Raw genomic sequence first — 22,196 nt, 5'->3', positions numbered from 1 at the left:
AAAAGTTGCGTCGTAATGGTAGTGCGTTGTAAAAGTTGCGTTGTAAAGGATGTTCCCCGCGAGTGACAGTAGCTGAGCGGTGCTGTTAGGGCACAACTGATATTCTTGACACTCAATGTTGGTAAACACATGCAAGCTGATGTAATTGCAGGGTGCGGCGGGGGATTTGGAGTGAAGTTGTCGGCAGGGATGAAACCAACACATTTGATGGCTGCCTGGCAACCTCGGCCCCCGCGTGCAATGCATCTTGAATGCCCGAAAGGGAATTTAACAGTTGGGGACTCAGTTGGGAACCTGAGGAGAGGGGGATACTCATCAAGGCCTTGTTGGGGTTGGTCTGCTGTGGGAGGGGGGATTTGGGGTTCTTGGGGTGGGACAGTTTGTGGAGCGAAGGGGGGGGGGTACGGTTTCTGACTCTAGACATACAGCGGACACTGGGCACAACAATGACAATCACTCTTAATATGCACCCGCCATACCTCAATGGCTGACAGGGCTAATGCAAGCAACACTGCACACACACCCAAACTCAGAGCTATCACTTGGAATGTGCGAGGCCTGAATGACCACCGCAAGGTTAGGAAAGTCTTAAGCTATTTGCAGCGCCACCACATAGACATCGCTTTTTTTTTTTCTTAAAAAAAAAAACTCCTAGCCTCCAAGCAAGCCTGCATGAAACTAGAGAAGAAATGGCACAGTGAAAAAACTCTGGACAGCCTCGCAGCACAGAAAGACGCCATCCGCAACCACCAGCACCACCACCTCATCAGGGCGGCCAAGAGGACCTCCTTCAAATACTGCCTCGTACAACAACACACACAATAGCATGGAGCTCTTCAACATCGTGAAGGAACTCTCCAACCCCAACACCAACATCCCGCCGTCGCAAGCCATGTGCGACTCCCTCGCCACCTTCTTCCACCGCAAGATAGCAGACATCCACAACAGCTTCAACAGCTTCAACAGCCCCAACAGACAGCAACACAACAGACCCTCCGCACACCATCGACCACGACCCCCTGCTAGCCTGGGCCAGCATGAGCATCGATGACACCATCAAGACCATGCGCACAATCCACTCTAGCTCTCCATCAGACCCATTCTCTCACCACGTCTTCAACAGAGCAAGCAGCTCCATCGCACCCCACCTGCGCAACGTCATCAATCTCTCTCTCGAGACGGCAACCTTTTCAGAGATCTGGAAACACGCTGAGATCAACGCCCTACTCAAAAAACCTAAGGCAGACCCAAGAGACATCAAGACCTTCCGGCCCATCTCTCTGCTCCCCTTCCCGGCCCAGGTCATTGAGAAAACCGTCAATAGACAGCTAACCCAATACCTCGAACAAAACAGAATGCTGGACCCTTCCCAGTCAGGGTTCCGCAGCAACAACAGCACCGAGACTGCCCTCATCGCCACCACTGATGACATCCGGAACCTTCGGACAACAGCAAGACCGCAGCACTCATCCACCTAGACCTCTCTGCCGCCTTCGACACCGTCTGCCACCGCACACTATGCCCACGCCTCCACGCCGCAGGGATCCGAGACGAGGCTTTGGATTGGGCCACCTCCTTCCTCTCCGGCAGAACCCAGAGCGTCCGTTTCCCCCCATTCCGTTCCAAAGCCTCCGAGATCATCTGCGGCGTACCCCAGGGATCCTCCCTCAGCCCGATTCTGTTCAACATTTACATGGCCCCGCTCGCACACGTAGCCCAACAGCACAACCTCAACATAATCTCCTATGTCGACGACACTCAGCTGATCCTTTCCCTCACAAAGGACCCCATCACCGCCAAAGCCAACCTCCACGAAGGAATGAAGGCCGTCGCCGACTGGATGAAGATCAGCCGCCTGAAGCTGAACTCTGACAAGACGGAGGTCCTCATCATCGGCTCCTACCCTTCAGCCTGGGACGACTCCTGGTGGCACTGGGGGCAGCCCCGACACCCACCGACCATGCACGCAACCTGGGAATCATCCTCGACTCAACGCTCTCAATGACCAAGCAAGTCAACGTCGTCTCCTCCTCCTGCTTCAACACCCTCCGCATGCTCCGCAAGATCTACAGATGTATCCCGTCAGATACAAGAAAGACAGTCACCCAGGCCCTCGTCAGCAGCATACTCGATTACGGAAACACCCTCTACGCGGGAGCCCCGACCAAGCTCATCAAACTACTACAACTCATCCAAAACGCCTCGGCATGACTGATCCTCGACATACCACGCCACGGCCACATCACGCCCCCCACCTGAGAAACCTGCACTGGCTCCCCGTCAACAAGAGGATATTCTTCAAGCTCCTCACACAAGGCACCCAACAAGACCGGCCCAGCGTACCTCAACAGGCGGCTCTCCTTCTACATCCCAAACCACCAGCTACGCTACGCCGACCTCTCACTTGCCACCGTCCCGCGTATCCAAAGAACAACCACCGGTGGGAGATCCTTCTCCCACCTCGCCGCCAAGACATGGAACACCCTCCCACTGAGCCTACGACAGACCCAAGACCTGCTGACCTTCAGGAGGATACTCAAGAACTGGCTGTTCGATCAGTAGTGCCCCACCCCCCAAAGCGCCTTGAGACCCTTGCGGGTATGTAGTGCGCTTTACAAATGATTGATTGATTTTGTATAAGGCAACATTTGTCTAGAGGGGCATAGTGGGGGAAAACTATAGGTTGGAATACTACCTAGAGTATTTGCCAGTGTTTAGACTATTTGCAATCATTCCTCACATCACCTTTTCTGTGATGGGTTCTCAGCTATTAATTTAAGGGGACTTGGCTAGATTAAGGAACACATGCTGTTCTCTCTGGTGTTCTATGTAGTATATGTTTTTTTAGTGGCTGTTGATACATATGCTCTGCCACCCAGTGTTGGGTCTGAACGTTTGCAACTTGTTTATCTTTGAAGATGTTGGAGTCACAAGACCTGTTGTGATTTTACCCCTGGTCTACAATGCATCAGGACATTGACTTCACCTCAGATTGTTTTCTTCCGCCATCGGGCTCTACTGAGCAGTGTACAGCTCTGTTACTTACGCCATGGGCGTCCGCAGGGGGTGGGCAAGGGGGAGCGCTTGCCTCCACCCCCCCACCCCCCGATCGCCAGTCCGTCAGGTGCTGGCCCAGTGACTAGGGTGACCAACCGTCAGTAAATTTCACGGACAGTCGATAAATTGGACCTCACTTCCGTTTGTTGTCCGTGAGGATCCTTTTTATGGATGCCTTTTGTCCGTAATTTTAAGCATTGCAGGGAAAAGAGCTGTTCCCCTGTAAAAGGCCTCCACTCCCTGATGGGGCCGCCTCGCACTCCTCTGAGCCCAAGAGCAGCCCCACCCCTGCCCATTGTCATTCTGTGTGGGGCTGATTGCCACATAGAGAATGACAATGGGTCAGTCTGGGCTGGCACAGCATGTGGTGGTCTCCTCCAGCCTCAGTCCAGGGTCACATGGATGTGCAAAAACGCCCATGCTGCTGCTAGGTGAGAATCCAGTTAAGCAAAAGAAGGCGGTGAAAGAAGTTCAAAGGAAAGGAATATAGTTATAGTATAGCAGCCAGGGTTGCTTTTTTATTTTATGCAACTAACAATCATTGACAAAGCCAATAGTCCTGGCTTGTTGTAGGTGTAACGTTACTTGTTGTATTATATATCTGGATGCAATGACAGAAGCAACAAAAATACCAGTCTGGCGGCACATTATATTAAGCACAGATTTTTTGCTTGTGTTGTTTTAAGCCGCACATTTTATTACATTAAATACCCTTTTGGAGAGACCCCCCTAGTTTTTACATCCCACTTAAAGCTCCGGAAACAACACCATGTCAGTCGCCCCACGTCCAGGCACTGTGCATCATGCATGACTCATGCCTTTCACTTTTTCAGATTGTCTATGTGCAGGGGCATAGTGAACCTTGCCCTACCCCACACCTTGCTTTAGGAACTACAGCGAGGATGGACTTCTTGATGGGTCTCATAATTAATGTGAAAAGGTGAGTGAGTAAGGAAGTGAAGGGATGGGTGGATGGATGGATGGCTGGATAGATGAGTGAAATGATGGATGGATGGAAGAGTGAAAGGGTGGATGACGGGCGAGTGAATGGGTGGATGGATGAGTGAAATGATGAATGAATTGATGTATTGATAAGTAAAAGGGTGGATTGATGAGTTGAAAAGTGAAAGGGTGGATGGATGAGTTGAAAAGTGAAAGGGTGGATGGATGAGTGAAAGGGTGGATGTAAGGCTGGATGAGAGTGAAAGGGCGGATGTAAGGCTGGATGAGTGAGTGAAAGGGCGGGGTAGATGGACAAAAGGATGGGTAGATGAGTGAAGGAGTGAAAGGGTGGATGGATGAGTGAAAGGATGGATGAATGATAGGGTCAATGGATAAATTCATGAGTGTATGAGTAGATGGATGGATGGGTGGATGGATGGAAGGATGGATGGCTAAGTGAGAGGGGAATTGAAAGAGAAAGGGGGATGTAATGAATGACTGAACGGGTGAATGGGTGGAAGGATGAGTGACTGGATGGATGGATGAATGAGTAAGTGAAAGGATGGCTGGATAGGTAAATGGATGGATGAGTGAATGGACGGATGGGTGGAAGAGTGGATGGATGAGTGTACGGATGGATAGGGTGAAAGGATGGATGGATGAGTGATGAGTAAAAGGGTGGATTGAGGGATGGATGAGTGAAATGATGGATGGAAGGATATGTGATGGATAGGTTTGTAATGGATGAATATGGACATGGATGGGCACACATTGTAAGCCCCATTATCTCAAGCAACATTTCCTGTACATTGGCTTTCACATTTATATGAGTGATTGTCTCTATATAATATGTGTGTGTTGTAACGCACTCCAACACTCTGTCCCACATACTTGGGATGAGTAGCACTATAGAAGAAATTAAATACACATGAGAGAGGGTCTATGTGAAGATGAGGGGCACCATTGGAGGGTGGCTGGACCGGGCATCAGGTGTTTTCACTGGGAGCTGGAATGGTGGGGGCGGTTTTCTTACCACAAAAAGTGCTGCACATTTGCTTAGAGCTGCGCACATACTGACAAGCCATGAAGTGCACAATTGTCTCAACTTAATATAAACTTATTTTCACTTTTACTTTAGTAGTTGTCTATTTACTTACTTATATACTATTGCGCAACCTTCTCTGATGTGTCTGTAAAACGTACCTTTTGTCCTGAATTTTGACCTCCTGTCCTGAATTTTTGTCCTGAATTTTGACCCTTTGTCCTAAATTTTTACACCCACTGTCCTGAATTTGCACACATGCCAGTTGGTCACCCTACCAGTGACAATGTGGTATTAGGCATCGCACATTGCTGTAGTGGACGCGCATGTGTTCTGAGCAGGGAGGCCGTCAACATTTCTTTTACGGATGCCCTTTGTCCCCTTAATTTTCACAATTGCAGCAGGCTGTGCTGTCCCCCTTGGAGAAGCCCCAGGAGGTTAAATGTTCTCTCTCTTGGGGTCTCTCGCACTTCTCTTTGAACTCTAGAGGCTGCAGCAGCCCCTCCAAGACCTCAAGCAGACTGTGGACAGGCCCATTGTCATTCTGTCTGCTGCTGATCATCACATAAAGAATGACAAGGGGCCGTCTGCCTTTAACATACCTTGCAGACATCTTACCTGTGTTTTTTTAATTTTTTTATGAATGTGTCAGCAAACACCGCCGCAGCAGCGCTGCCAGACACTGCTCTATGGGGGCCGGGTGATTTACAACAAAGCCTCATTAACAAGTAAATGGTCTTTTAAAGACCTGTGAAGTAGACAGAGGGTGACAGGCGGAGGGTGACAGGCGGAGGGTGACAGGCGGAGGGTGACAGGCGGAGGGTGACAGGCGGAGGGTGACAGGCGGAGGGTGACAGGCGGAGGGTGACAGGCGGAGGGTGACAGGCGGAGGGTGACAGGCGGAGGGAGACGGAGAGAGAGAGAGGGAGACGGGGAGAGACGGAGAGAGGGAGAGACGGAGAGAGGGAGAGACGGAGAGAGGGAGAGACGGAGAGAGGGAGAGACGGAGAGAGGGAGAGAGGGAGAGACGGAGAGACGGAGAGAGGGAGAGACGGAGAGAGGGAGAGACGGAGAGACGGAGAGAGGGAGAGACGGAGAGACGGAGAGAGGGAGAGACGGAGAGAGGGAGAGACGGAGAGAGGGAGAGACGGAGAGAGGGAGAGAGGGAGAGACGGAGAGAGGGAGAGACGGAGAGAGGGAGAGACGGAGAGAGGGAGAGACGGAGAGACGGAGAGAGAGAGAGGGAGACGGAGAGAGAGAGAGGGAGACGGCGAGAGAGAGGGAGACGGCGAGAGAGGGGGAGACGGCGAGAGAGGGAGACGGCGAGAGAGGGAGAGGGAGGGAGAGGGAGAGGGAGGTAGGGAGGGAGAGAGACAGGGGGAGGGAGAGAGACAGGGGGAGGGAGAGAGACAGAGGGAGGGAGAGAGACAGAGGGAGGGAGGGAGACTGAATGAGGGAGGGAGACTGAATGAATGAGGGAGGGAGAGAGACACAGAGAGGGAGGGAGACTGAATGGATGAGGGAGGGAGAGAGACACAGAGAGGGAGGGAGACAGAGACAGATGGAGGCAGAGACCGGGACAGGAGCAGACAGGCAGAGATGGACAGAGACGGAGAGGGAGACAGAGGGAGGGAAACAGGGACAGACTGGGACAGATAGAGACAGGGACAGACAGAAGCAGAGACTAAGACTGACAGAGAGTGAGACAGAGAGAGAGGGAGGGAGACAAAGGGTGACAGAGGGAGTGAGAGGGAGGGACACAGAGAGAGGGAGACAGAGGTAGAGAGAGGGAGACGGAGGGAAGGAGGCAGAGGGAGGGAGACGGAGGGAGGGAGGCAGAGGGAGGGAGACGGAGGGAGGGAGACGGAGGGAGGGAGACGGAGGGAGGGAGACGGAGGGAGGGAGACGGAGGGAGGGAGACGGAGGGAGAGAAAGGGAGGGAGACGGACAGAGGGAGACGGACAGAGAGAGAGAGAGAGCGGGAGAGACAGACAGAGATAGAGACAGAGACAGAAAGATGGGTGCAGAGAAATGGACATGGACAGGGGCAGATAGGCAGAGACAGCCGGAGATGGAGATGGAGACAAAAGGAGGGAAACGGGGACCGATAGAGACAGGGACAGACAGACATAGGTAGAGACAGGGACAGACGATAGAGGCAGAGACTAAGACAGAGAGGGAGAGGAAGATAGACAGAGGGAGGGAGAGGAAGAGAGACAGAGGGAGGGAGAGGAAAAGAGACAGAGGGAGGGAGAGGAAGAGAGACAGAGGGAGGGAGAGGAAGAGAGACAGAGGGAGGGAGACAGAGGGTGACAGCGGGAGGGAGACAGAGAGAGAGAGAGAGACAGAATGAGGGAGACAGAGAGAGAGGGAGACTGAGGGAGAGGGAGACTGAGGGAGAGGGAGACTGAGGGAGCGGGAGACTGAGGGAGCGGGAGACTGAGGGAGCGGGAGACGGAGGGAGCGGGAGACGGAGGGAGCGGGAGACGGAGGGAGCGGGAGACGGAGGGAGCGGGAGACGGAGGGAGCGGGTGACGGAGGGAGCGGGTGACGGAGGGAGCGGGTGACGGAGGGAGCGGGTGACGGAGGGAGCGGGTGACGGAGGGAGTGGGTGACGGAGGGAGGGAGGGCGACAGAGGGAGGGAGGGCGACAGACGGAGAGAGAGGGAGACGGACGGAGACACAGGGAGGTAGACTGTCAGAGGGAGGGAGACACAGGGAGGTAGACTGTCAGAGGGAGGTAGACAGAGGGAGGGAGACACAGGGAGGTAGACTGTCAGAGGGAGGGAGACACAGGGAGGTAGACTGTCAGAGGGAGGGAGACACAGGGAGGTAGACTGTCAGAGGGAGGGAGACACAGGGAGGTAGACTGTCAGAGGGAGGGAGACACAGGGATGTAGACTGTCAGAGGGAGGGAGACACAGGGAGGTAGACTGTCAGAGGGAGGGAGACACAGGGAGGTAGACTGTCAGAGGGAGGGAGACACAGGGAGGTAGACTGTCAGAGGGAGGGAGACACAGGGAGGTAGACTGTCAGATGGAGGGAGACACAGGGAGAGGGAGGGAGACAGGGAGAGAGAGAGAGACAGACAGAAAGAGACGGATAGAGTGAGTGAGACAGAGCTCCCACAGAGAGAGAGAGGGAGAGAGGTAGAGAGAGGGAGTGAAACAGAGAAAGAGAGAGGGAGGGAGACGGAGGGAGACGGACGGAGGGAGGGAGGGAGGGAGGGAGAGAGGGAGAGGGAGAGGGAGAGGGAGAAGAAAAAAGAAAGATGTGTGTATGCCTGGTCTGGTGGCTCAGTGGACGAAGGCGTCCGCTGCAGGGGCATGTGTTCAACCTCATGCCCATCGTTTTTTGTTGCTCTAGCCCCATCCCCCTCCCCACTGTCCCCGCCCCCACCGGTGCTGGCCTCGGCCACAAACCACACTGTAAATTTGGCCCCCGAGAGAAAGTTTGTGAGTACCCATGATTTAGAACTTTTTTAGGTCTCGCCTACGACGAACGCGCTGAAAGCGCGTTCTCGCAAGCGAGAACTATAGTCGTTGTCTCAGCAGTTTGAGACCGACGAAGGGAGACAAGACCTGGCCGCGCGCAGCGTTTCCCCATAGGATAACGTTGTGCGCGCGGCCAGGTCTTCTCTCCACGGCATGCCAATGCAGACCGGATCGCGTCGCGCGCCTCTCTGGAATGCAGGGGAGTCTGGAGAGAGGCGCGCGGCGCTGATAAAAGCTTCCATGAGCGGCCCCCTCCTTCCTGTTGCGTTACCCGCACGCCGCATCTGTTTTCAATTATTGTGGCAAGATACGGGCGTGATAATGGAAAACAGATCGCTCGCTGTGGCGAGCGCACAAATAAAAATCTGCATGTTCTTTTATTGCTACATTAAAACAGAGATCTCATTTTTCGTCTAGAAAATATCCCATTAGATACTACTCATCTTCCAAGTCCTTATTTCGATCTGCGCCTATTTAGTTTCTTTTTTTTGGTTTATTGTTTTTCTGACTTCACAACGCATGCCATTACGACGCAACTTTTACAACGCATACCATTACAACGCATAGTGCTTTGGGGCGCTGGATAGTGAATAGTTTAATTTACTATTCCAACTTCAGTCCCCATGGATAGTAGGGAAGGTGTTGGATAGTAAATTAAACCTATTCCCTATCCTAGAGCGCCCCCCAGCGCAATGCGTTGTAATGGTTTGCGTTGTAAAAGTTGCGTCGTAATGGCACTACATAGTAAAAGTTGCATTGTAAAGGTTGTCTCCCTTTGCAGAGTGCCTGTCGCCCCAGAAAAGGTTCAAGATAGAAAAGGGAAGGAAAAGGGGTGGAAATTAAAGCACTCATTTCCCTACTCCGAACAGGTCAAATGTACACCAGTATGAAAGTAAATACCTACGGTCCAATTGAGTCCGCGAACCCCAACAATACAAAATAAGAAACCCCCCTTCCAGGCCCCATTTACTCAGTTCAAATTCTGTTTTCAAACAAGTTACAGTCTCAGGCTGGTTGATTGTCCGCACTATCTCTGCCGCCATGATCAATTGGGCTCCTTTCTCCGCGGCGTTCGATCCATTCTGCCGGGACTTCAAGATGTTCAAAAAACCACACTCTCGCCTCCGCCTGAACCTGAAGACGGGCCGGGAATAACATAAAATATTTTAGACCCCGCTCCCTGAGGTCGCATTTGACTGCCATTGTGCCCTCTGTTTGAAATCTGGGAAAAAAGGGGATATCCGCGTTTTCATACCAGAGGGGTGCCCCCGCCCTGGAGTTCTGAAGCATAATGTCTCTGTCACGATAGTTCCAAACCCTCGCCAGCATGGGCCGCGGGGGAGCATCCGGTTTGGGACGGCTGCCTGGTATCCTGTGGGCACGTTCGATAACGAAGAACTTACTGAGTCCTTTGGGCTGTAGATGTTTAGGAATAAGGTCCTCGACAAAGAGATCAGGGGATTGCCCCTCTGATTTTTCCGGAACACCCAGGATGCGGAGGTTGTTGCGTCGCAGACGGCCCTCGTCGTCCAGCTTGAGGTCAGTAAGCTTGCAAAAGTCCTGTAGGTCACGGATTTCCCCCTGAAGCTGGGCAACATCACTGACGAGACTAGTGGTAAGTTCTACTTGCTTGACCTTCTCATTCAGTTTCGCCAGGTCCGCCCTGATAAGGTAAGCGTCGATCACCATTGTGTCCAAGGAGGTCTTGACACCGGTGATGGCCTCCATCACGTCCTTAAGTGAGATCTCCTGTTCCTCTTCACTCGAACCCCTGGATCTGCGTATATGAACAACCGGGGCTATTGCACCTCTTTAGACACGGTACATCCGTCCAGTTTGTTGGTTTGCGTTACCTTTGACCCACAGGCCCCTTCGGCCTTGTTGCGCTCCATGGCGTCACTCACTGTCCACTCCCAGCCTGTTTGAGGGCACCCAGACCAAGCGGCCACACTGTCACCGATAGCACGCTGACGACTGACTGGGTGATGAGAGTACCAATGCGCCACTGCGGGTATCGAATGGGCCCACTCCAGGTCTACTTCCCACTGGTGAAAGATATACCCCCGTGCCGGTTGTAAGGGTGATGGCGGTGCCAGAAACTGCCCCGGTCGTTTCGGGACCCTATGCTTGCTATGCTTCCTGTGCCAGGCTGCGGGCCTCTTCCCCTCTGTGGTGGTGGGCCTTTCTTCTCCTCCGATAGCGATGTAGGGATTCTAATGACCCGCCCATGCTCCCTCTGGAATATCGGGGCACCGCGGGGCGCAATGCCAGCGCAGCTGGGTGTCCCCAAGAGGCCGCGTTCAGCTGGCGCGGCTGCCGATTACTGCATGCAATGTGGGGGGAGGGCAGGGCACGACAGGGCCAAGTGATGCGATGGGGCCTTTTGTAGTACCTCAGGTGCCAATCCGGCACGCATTACGGGTCTCCTCACACCGTCCAGGGCACTTATGCGCAGTCACCATCCGCAGCCGGGTTGATCGGGCCCCAGACCCCCAATGGGGAAAAGGACTTCCATTCGCACTGTGGGTTTTGGCGTGAGCTCCGTGGGTAGGCCGCACCTCTGCAACGGCTGTAGCTTCGGTCTCCGCGTCGGAGACTAACCAAGGTTGGCGGGTTCACGACTGCTGCTGTTCCGACATGCAGGACTGCTGTCGGACGGGCTGGATCTGTATCAGGATAGACGTGTGGACGGGGCCGGTCGCGGAGCTACGCTTTACGTGGCCAGCTTGACTCAATGCCTGGCCACGCCGCCAATATCTAGCTAATTTCAAGTAAAAATTGTAGTGATTAAAAGACATGAGCACTTAAATGGAGACTCGATGTAATTCACTGTAAGCATAGACTCATCACAACTAGACCCGTACAGTATCCTGGCAACAGCAACCACCAGAATGACAAAAATGTAGGAGATTGCCAGCATCAAGGACACACCTCGGCGCACCTTTTACCTGCACATCAAAATAATTTAATTTTGCTGTTGCAAACGACCAGACCAGAAGAAATCTGTGTCAGTGTAGCGCGTCCAGTCATGACATCGGACATCCATGATGTAAAATACACAGAGAAGAGACACCATGATTGACATTGGTACTTGAACCATTATCAGCGTTTGTGAACCAGAAGCCCAGCAACACTTATGCCCTTCAATCCCACAAAATGTTAATCTCTTTTTAAAATGCTTAATAAACTCTAAAGCTATTAGTTGTATTCACATTTTGGCAGTGGTACTGCGCATCAGGAAAGTTCTAAAGTTGCAGTGCAGGCTTTTTGTGAATAGTAAAGAAAAAAATTTACGTTCAGAGGTGTAAATATGCCAAAAATATAAACTGCGCAAATTGTTGCGGCTCCGAAAAAAGCCAGAGGTCGAGAAATGAAAAGACTGCAGGCTTCCACTAAGCATTTATGAACTAAATGACATGCATGAAATGAGGTAAATACTTGTAACTGCGTGCCATCTCGATATCGCCTGACCACTGTGCTTTTATGTATACCTTGTATTAATGTCCTAGACTCTGAAGTGGCATGCTTTTCCCAAGTCATAATGATCACATTTAGAACAAGCAGCCCTCCGGCCACACTCACTCACTCACTCACTCTCACGCAACGCCACATCACTGTCACTAATCTGTTCAACGGTTCTGGGTGGGAGAGCGGCGCACACCCCCGGTTACAACCATCAAACAGCCCGGCCCAGCTACAAACAGCAAAGCCCTCGCCACCCCAGTGCACATGGAGCTCTGGATCGGCCTTATGTCAGGCTGCAAGGCTAGCTACGGGGACAGAGTGTGAGCAAACATAGGCAACGTGAAGGTAGGAGAGCAGTGTTGAACAGATGACATCCGTCAAAATATCAACAATGAGCCGTGCATGCTAGGCTGCGGTTAACGGACATGCCTTATTGGTTAAGGGATTGGAAAACAGAAAATCATGACAACTGCCATGTCTCGTGGCCACCTACCCCCACTGGTGACTGGCATCTTCCCCAACAAGGGCATTTCATAGACAAAGGTTACCATTCAAGGCGAGAACTTGGGCACTGCGACAGAAGATCTCATACGTTTAACAATTTGTGGACACAACTGCTTACTGATCGCAGAATGGATGTCTGCCAGTATGTCAGGAGGAAAAGGAACATCTACTGTACCTGAACGGATAGGTAATTTGGATCAGTCTGCCGTCTGGGTTGAAGAAATGAATTATTATGACATGCGTACTGACAGAATTAAAGGGATTTCCCCTCTCCCTACATCCAGCTAATCCTCTTGGTATTGAGATAGACTAGAGAAAGGTTCCACATAAAGATTTAGAAGCCCTGTTTCATGGACTGAATGAAGATTTTACAAGTGAAAGTTTCTCTGCTACTTCTACCGGATAGAAAATCACCCCTCAACAAGCTTTGATCAGCTCCGAATAGCAGCTAACAACCTAAGGAAGCAGTCCAACAAGAAAAACCAGGGTAACCTGGCAAATGTGAAAGGAAGTCTGAGCACTTTCTTTGAAGCACAGGATGCCTTGTCAGCCATACATCAGAAACTCTAAGCTGACAGAACTATGAAAGTGGAAGGTTCGATGACGCAGAAACTGGAGAATGTGCTCAACCGAGCAAGCAATACTGCAGATATACTAATCCAGGAAGTGCTAGGCCGCAAAGACAAAGCACATTCTACAAGAAATGCACTAAATGTGCTCGAGCGTTTTAAATTTCTTTTCAATCTCCCACTGAAATTTGAAAAAAATATTCCAAAGGGGGATTTACGATGTGGTCATTAATGACTAAGAGAAAGCCAAATCACTCTTTGGGAACACTGAGGTGCAGGTATTTTAAGAAAGTTTATGCAGAAGTTGAAACCCGGATCGAAGCATTAAGACAGCGTCTGCTGGATAGGTTGCTAGAGACTCCATCCACGTTACAGGACCAGAAGCATTATATAAGATATCTTTCAGATCTGCACGGAGTTGGAGACCCAGCCTGGCAGTGCATCAGTGCCAAGCACAAGTGGATTCTCCATCTAATGCACACCTGCAAAGATGGCTATATTAAGGAACAGAGAGGAAATCTAGTGGTGCACAGTCCAATGCTTGACCTGGACAGCGAAGGGCGCCTTTCTCCGATAGGCCGACTCAGCCAGACAGCTTCTCTGAAAGGAGGCAGCAGCATTCAGTCAGCTTGAGATGAAGCTTGAGGAGGAGAACAGTGCGTTCGAGCTGGCTGGAGCCATGCACGTGCACATCGCCTGTCTGGGTGAGAGCACAGCCCGTGAGGGGAGGAGAGCAGTGCGCCCGAGCCGTCCGGAGCCGTGAACGTGCACAATGCCTGTCTGGGCGCGTGAGGTGAGGAGAGTAGCACCCTTGAGCCGGCCGGAGCCGTGAACGTGCACATCGCTTGTCCGGGCGAGTGTACAGCTCCTGTCCCCCATCCAAACACAAACCGATGACAATAGATCTCGCCAAGGCGACAGCACCTGTGCTGCGTCGCTAGGCTAGACCTACTAAGTACTTGCAGTATGTTTAAACCACGGTAGCGTATGAGAATTGCTACCTTCCCATAGTTTACGAATTGCCAACCACAGTAGCGTATGAGAATTGATACCTTCCCAAAGTTCACAAATTGCCTTGAGGTATGTTAATACATTTGGTATGTACCATATTCGATACCAAAAGGTTGACTGTAGTGCTGCAACAGCTTCAATGTTATTCATGCCCTGCTCATGTCAAAGTGCTGCCATTGGGGGTCCCAGTGCCAAGTTGTAACAAACACTGCAGAAATAAATTTTCAATCTTATGGAGTCCTGGTGGCTTGCTGTTCCCCATATCTCGGTCCCATACAAGCCTATGGCATGTGTTTTCGCCTGGTAAGCCTGTAGTGCTGGCTTAATCTATCTTCTGCCGACACTGCTACTGAAACAAAGGACAGCATTTGATTGCTGGAACATGCTCGTTCACTCTTCTTCATCTGTTTACCTCAGGTTAAATTGGTGTAGAACCTTATCCCTAGATAATCATTGAAGTCAACCTGGTCCAACGGCTGGTTATGAACTCAGAATGAATTTTTCAAGCTGCTCCACAAATCGACCTGCATACATTTAGTTTTTGAGACGTTTATTTTGAGTTTCAAACCCCTTAAGTTTGTAATTGGAGAGTTCTATGCAGGCTAGTAGGACAATGGCAGCAGCAGCAAACTGCAAAATCTTTGTTTTGTTTCCGCCCCAATCATGGGGACATCCAGATTTAATGCTTATAATTGGATGCCCACATCGTTGATCAATAGGTTAAACTAAAAATGATCCGGCTGCGTGCATTTCCCTCACTCCCAGTTCTATACTAAAGCTTGGAGTGCACTCTCACGTGGTGCTAAATCTCACCACAGCTGAATTATTCTGATGGAGCAGCTTTATGGCACACAGGGACTTGTTATGAATGCCCTGCTCCTTCTAGGCCTGCCAAAGGGCATGCTTGTCCAGAGAGTCAAAGGCTGTTCTAAGATAGATAAATATTAAGAAATGCACAGATTGTTTTACGAAAGTGTACTTTACGCAGCCAGTGTACAGTCTGCCTGATTGATTGATCATGCTTTGTGACTTATGGAATCCAGCTTGAATTGGAGAAAAAGGGCCGAAGACCGATATCTCGTCTGCGGAAATATAAATCACATTATATCTTATGGGATTTATATTTCAGTCTGCGGGATACCTGTCACTGTTGTGATGGAGTAATCCATCCGCAAAGATCTAAATCAGGCCCTAAATCTTGTGACCGTCGGGCCAAGCCTCTAGCCGAGATGACAATAATTAATTGTAGATTTTCCCTGCACTGTTCGATAGAGAAATTGGGCAGTAATTTCATGGATTATTCCGGAGACCCTTTTTGTGCAGAGGCACAATGACTGCAGCTCTCCAAGAAGCTGGAACTTTCTAAAATTCCCAGATAGCATTATACACAGCAGTTAACTCCAAATAGTTAGGTTAGTACGATAAGTGTCTGATGGATTTCTGTCTGGGCCGGGGGTTTTCATAAATCTTTGGCTGAGAATGGCAGCCTGGACTTCACTTTCTGCAAATTCTGGATCTGAGACACATAATATTTCCAGTATTGACATCACAGTGTTTTTCAATACTAATTCTTGAACTGCGCTCGTGGACAGAGCCCCGGCTTCGTCAGGTTACTATGCCATACTGGGTTATTATATACAGCCATAAAATGATCAATCCATGACTGAGCCATGATTCCGGACTCAAGTTTTCTCAGAGCTCTTTCGCAGCCCCACCTGATCAAGTTCCAGAACAGACTTGTGTTGTTTTCTTGAATTGCACCCATAAGTTGTGACCAGGCTTTAACATGCAAGTGCAGTTTTTTCAATCTATTCAACTGCTTGTAATCTTTCCTTAGCAACAGGAAACCTTGTTCCCCCCATTGCAGAATTCTTTCTGGAGTGTAAAGCCAACACCAGGACCATTTTTAATTTGAAGCAATCTGCATCAAACCATGTGATGCTTGTACGCTGACTTTAGAGTCCAGCTTGGAAAGCATGGTTGATCTACTAACTAGAGCTATTTAGAGGTTGTATCCAAAGAAGTTGCCAGCTTGGATGAAGCAGCTGGTTCAATTTGATCATGTAGCAATAAGAAGTAATCATGCTCTTGTTTCCAGTGATTGGTCATCGCATGATTTATTGGCTTGGTTAAGAACCAGCCAGCCTGCCACGTGATGACTTCGCAATGAGGTTAGATTAGCTGCAAATTTTGACTGCTTCCGGCTCATGCTCGTGCTCCAACCCCAGGTTTAAAGTTGCCCTAGAGGGCCATGGTCACTCTAACCACCTGATACTGTTCATGTCAAACTAATATTTCTGGACTTCATGTCCAAAAAATTATAATCAGTCAAAAAAGCTGGAATGTTTGCCAGCTTTGAGCATTTATTGCCTGGGACTGTCCGATGCGGAACGCCCATTCAGAGACCCTAGTTCAGTCCTCTATAGAAAATCACTTAGGATTCTGCCACGTGTAGATGATCTTGTTTTGAGGGCATCCAGTTGGGAAGTCCCTTATGGACTCTTGCCTACACAGCTTCACATCCACCACCATTCTGTCCGGGTCCAGTCCATATTGAAGTCTCCACAAACAATTATGGTGGGTGGTTTAAAATTTTTTCTATATGAAAACTTTCAGGCAGATTCATCAACGAAAAATCGTCTCGCAAAGGGCCAGATTCTCAGAATCTGGCCCTTTGCGAGCGCAATTTTTGCATTTGCGAACTCGCTAAATTGCAAGGAATTGCATTTAAGGAATCTCTATTTGAGATTCCTTAAATGCAATTCATGATCCATTTCTGAATTGCGAATTCGCTAATTTTGGCCGCTATTTACCGCGAAGTCTGACTTCGTGGTAAATAGCGAAAACTTAGAAAAATGCACTTTATTGCATTTTTCTAAGTTGGATGTTACACACACACATGTCCTTTGGACATGTGTGTGCGCAACATCAGTCTACTGTTACATTTCAGGGGTGCTGCAGGGTGTCCTTTGGACACCCCTGGCACCCTTGAAATCGCATCCTTATTTGCGATTAGCGAATTGCTAATCGCAAATAAGGAATGACTCCCCATTCATTCCTATGGGCCTTTGGGCCCATAGGAATGTATGGGGAGTCATTCCTTATTTGCGATTAGCAATTTGCTAATCGCAAATAAGGAAGCTGTAGAAATCGCACATAAAATTGCGATTTCTACATGAGTCCCATTTTGCAAGTCCTTAATAGCGATTCCTTAATAATCGCTATTAGGGACTCGCAAAACGGGACAATGATGGGTGTTTGTCTCAGGAAACTTTTTCCTTATGTTGGTAATGTACAGCTCCAGATCATTGATTTTGGAAAGATAATTCTTGGTATTTCCAGGGGGATAATAGTTGTTAACGATGTCGATTTTGTGCATATCACTGGCAATTCTTATGAGTAGGATATTTGCATTAACTTTATAGTTTTCTAATTTGCATGGATGTTTATTAGAACCCAAGTTGCCAGACAACCTTTTGGCATTCCTGTCTCTGCTTTTGTGTTGTTTGTAAGTTACATACCCATCAAAGTCCGGGTCGCCAACTGACCAGGTTTCCTGGAAACAGTAAATGTTTGTTCTGATCAATATGTCCCAAACCGGGTCTTCTATTTTCAGCCTTAGCCCTATGATGTTCCAGCTAAGTATGTGGCCCTGACTTAACTCTGTGCGGTCTGTGGCAATGGCTCAGATTGGAGATACTTAATTGAAGTAACTTGGGATCTTGAATAGCTGGGTGCAGATGCAGTAGGCACCGCTGGTGAGATCTAATAGAATATGGGTTTGTGCTTGCTGCATCAGGCAAACGCAGGAATATATGATCCACCACCTCAACAGCACGAACAGTTAATCTAAGATTTTCACAGATTTTGTTGAAAAACGATGCATTGCAGAGGGTACTGCTAGGACCCCTGCCTGATTTAAGTAGCTGTCTGGGGCTTGCTTTGAGTCGTTTTTGATGAAAGATGTTTCAAATACAGTGGGATAAGGTGGCTGGAACGTCATCATTGCTGGCAGTTGCTCCTACCTTATGGTAGGAGGTTGTCTGCTTGTGGGGACACTTTGCCCCCAGACAACACTTCCCAACATTTGGGGCATGTTATGGTCCAAAATGGACATTGGGCTAGTTTGTACAGCATGGGAAGGCTTTGAAAGAGGATGTGTTTGGGGCTCTTAATCCCGTTGGAATTCTCTGTATATGAGTGTGTTTTTTGCAAGATATGAGGCATTTTGAGGGGGAGCCGGTCAAAGCTGGTAAAATGGTGTTTGCTGTGACTAGTCTACCAAGATGCTCACTTAAAGTTGTGTAACTACTCTTGGATCTTGCAGAGCTGATTCCCCAATATACCTAGTTAGCACAATTGCCTTGTGATTCATATTCAAGTTGTTTTCGTGATCAGAATCCAGGGTTTTTCCCAACTTCTTTCGGACATTTCCCTCTTTTCAAAGCCCCCATCGAATTCACAATCAAGCATAATGGTGTTACCTCCTGAGGAGGTAGATATGATGGGCTTCAGGTCCTAGATGTATAGGTTGGCAAGCTGCAGATGAGCCACTACACGTCCTATCTTTTGAGATAACATCGTTTGTAAGTTCTGTAGTGGCGATCTGGGTTTTAAAGACTGCCTTGGGAGTATCTGCCACCCCAAAGTCCTTTTTAGGTTTCGCCTGTCGAAAGCTGCGCAAGCAGCGTTTCGCGCAGGCGAAATCTAATGCGAACAGTAATGTGGCTTGGTCACCGCCTCTCTGTTCCATTGGCTAGCTCCATAAACGGAGGCTAGCCATTGGAACAGAGATCTGTCCGTCATAGCCGGAGCAGATTCGGGGGCGTTCCCGAGAATTTTAGGCTTTTGTCCACGTCATGCGGCGGTGGGCGGTGCTTTTTTTGTTGTTTTTTTGTGCTTTTTTTGGGTCATTCCTCGAAGCCGACCGTCACCGGAAGAAGTCCCGCTGTCCGTGTGCCCCCCCCCCCCCCTCTCCCGCTGTCCGGGTCCCCACTCCCCCTGCCCCCCTCCCCCTCCCGCTGCCCGTGATGCGGAAGCTGCTGCTGAAAGTTGGCGTTCCTCGCTAACCAAGAAACCCCCGCCCGCCCTCTCCCTCCCACCACCACCATATTGTCTGAAAATGGAGGCATGAGGCCAGAGCATGGCTTACAACCGGAGAGGTGCACCCCTCTCTGGGAGATAAACGCAGCTGCCTTTGTCGGACACAATTGGGACACGTTGACCCGCCCCCGTCGTCTGCCACCCTATTGTCTGCTAAATGGTGGCGCTGGGATCGCCGGTTGTGTGGCTCGTGGTACCGGAGACCTGTCTACTCCTTCTAGCAAACCACCCGTGTGTGTGTAACATCTGACTGTGGTGGCGTTAAAGGGGCACTGAACGGGGCGGCCCGGCCCCGCCCCGTTCCCTACGCCGCCAACCGTGTGCAGAACTGCTGCACCGCGAGCAAATAGTGTGTGTATAAGCAAAGTCAGATACAGATAATTCTATTTGGGGGGGCATACTTAGCAGCTGGTTGTACCCGAATATTAGGTGTCTTACCTGAGACATATTTACTGCCCCCACCCCCCCCCCCACCCCACCCATGTGTGCAAGGTTGAGACCCTGAGAGATGTCATATTTTATAACCCGAAAGATGTCGTGTGTGTGTGCGCGTGCGTGTATACAAAGCGACATGTACCAGTATCCCGCCCCTTAGACGTGTCTCGTCTACAAAGGCGGGGGATGTGTATTTGGGAACAGGGTATCACTTGTAATGATTGTTATAGGGGCAGCTGCTGCGCGGAAAGGGTCGTTGAATTCTGCAGCTCTGTCATGTTATATGTATGCATATATAGGGTGCCTGCATCCTGTACACAATGATATGGCCACGTTGGAATCTCCCTCCCTACTTCTATCTGTCCTGCACGGTGCTTAACACGTGATCTCCCGTGGTCCCACAGTCACTTCCCATTTCTGCCAAGATTGACAGCGCCTAGAACCTGGCTCGGTGTCGTTTCTAGACGCCATAAAAAGAATAGTACGTTTGCACTGCTTCCTAGCAGCACATGATTACACATTTCATGCACAATTCCTTCTTTCCGCTTTCATCTTAGAAGATGAAATGTACATGAGTTTTCTTAAATACAATTTCCATGTTCTTATACATGTATCTGCAACATCCTTCATGAGACACTTGAATGCTCTTGCGTTGTATATATTGTCATGGGCTATTGGTATATGCAATTCTGCTTTGTCCCGAATGACCCCTTGTCTGTTCATCTTCCTTCCGGTACACGCACGATGCCTCTGTGTATGTACTGTGCTGCATCAAAGCGCTCTGAAGCTGCAGGAACGCAGAATGTGGCGCTATAGTAACCAATTAAGTCTCTCGAATAAGTCATCGTGGACTGGACGCGTGTACCCCTCCTCCGGGGGGTTGCCCTTCGAAGCGGAGGGGTCAATCGCATTGCAGATGACCACCGACACTCCCTTGAGGTCGTCGCAAACCCCCCATTTTAAAGCAGGGAGGCCGCCTCTGCCCGCGGTGTGGCCGGGGGATGGGAGGCTGACAGAGTGGGCCATCTGCTGCTCCATTAGCCCTGTACTCCAGAATCTGCCCTCCCCCACCCTTCCTCCGCTTGCATATACAGAGCTGCATACGTAGGGCTCCCTGCACAGAATTAGGTCCCTGCATTCACGGTGGTGCCAGACAGTGCACTATACCTGGCTTACCTATAGGGAGCGCAGGAGTTACCACCACAGCCTGGTGAGCCTGCCATGTGAAGGACTCTACCCCAGCCATACCAGACGGCAGCCTGTCACAGAATCTCCAGCGTTCCCAAGGTGGACGAGTGATAGATACTTCCTCGGGCCCTCCCTGTCCTGCAGAGGCAGTTGCCTATCACACAATTTTCAGACTACCACGGGCGACCAACCATCAGCCATTCACAGGTAGTGGCTGACTCAATATCTTCAGAGCTCCGCAATATAACGCAAATAGCACTCTTACATATCCGCCGCATCAGGGAAAAGGGATATCGTATGAAATTGGGCACCTTCCTACAATCGGGCAGGAATTGAACGGCTTTCTTTTCGCGGAAGTATTGTTCTGCTGATTTTGCATCCCCGGTGTTGTGCTGGTCACAACACAGCGTGGCTGAGTTCCTTTGCCCTCGGTGACTGTCCAGAGTCAATCACTTATTCCACAATCTAGTGGACCTTTTAATTTGCATGCTGTGGGGCTGCAGTCGGCGTGGAGCTGTTTATGTTGGATGGAAGGCAGACTTTGCAGAATGTGTTTGCTGAGTTGATTTCTGTGTAAAATTGAATACCGAGGCCCGGATTTATAAAAGGTGTTGCGTTGTCTGTACGTTGCACAAGGCGATGCAAGGCAGAGTGCAGAGTGAGTGTGTAGAGTGACTGTGCAGAGTAGTGATGCAGAGTAGTGACTGCAGAGTGGAGAGTAGTGAGTGTACCGAGTAGTGAGTGCAGAGTAGTGAGTGTGCAGAGTAGTGAGTGTGCAGAGTAGTGAGTGTGCAGAGTAGTGAGTGTGCAGAGTAGTGAGTGTGCAGAGTAGTGAGTGTGCAGAGTAGTGAGTGTGCAGAGTAGTGAGTGTGCAGAGTAGTGAGTGTGCAGAGTAGTGAGTGTGCAGAGTAGTGAGTGTGCAGAGTAGTGAGTGTGCAGAGTAGTGAGTGTGCAGAGTAGTGAGTGTGCAGAGTAGTGAGTGTGCAGAGTAGTGAGTGTGCAGAGTAGTGAGTGTGCAGAGTGACTAGGGAGTGCAGAGTAGTGGGAGTGCAGAGTGACTAGGGAGTGCAGAGTGACTAGGGAGTGCAGAGTGACTAGGGAGTGCAGAGTGACTAGGGAGTGCAGAGTGACTAGGGAGTGCAGAGTGACTAGGGAGTGCAGAGTGACTAGGGAGGGCTAGGGAGTGCAGGGTGACTAGGGAGTGCAGAGTGACTAGGGAGGGCTAGGGAGTGCAGAGTGACTAGGGAGGGCTAGGGAGTGCAGAGTGACTAGGGAGTGCAGAGTGACTAGGGAGTGCAGAGTGACTAGGGAGTGCAGAGTGACTAGGGAGTGCAAGGGAGTGCAGGGTGACTAGGGAGTGCAGAGTGACTAGGGAGGGCTAGGGAG

General features: G+C 50.2%; 1 protein-coding gene and 1 pseudogene across 4 annotated transcripts in view; both read left to right on the top strand.

Moving 5' to 3' along the window:
- USP47 (ubiquitin specific peptidase 47) overlaps positions 1-22,196 on the top strand; it is a 1,403,284-nt gene that overhangs the window by 354,241 nt on the left and 1,026,847 nt on the right. The window lies entirely within an intron of this gene.
- LOC144825300 (exocyst complex component 2 pseudogene) lies at positions 12,475-13,706 on the top strand (annotated as a pseudogene).

Source organism: Lissotriton helveticus, chromosome 3_1 (assembly GCF_964261635.1).
Source record: "Lissotriton helveticus chromosome 3_1, aLisHel1.1, whole genome shotgun sequence".
Taxonomy (NCBI): Eukaryota; Metazoa; Chordata; class Amphibia; order Caudata; family Salamandridae; genus Lissotriton; species Lissotriton helveticus.
This window is presented reverse-complemented; position numbering and strand designations above follow the sequence as displayed.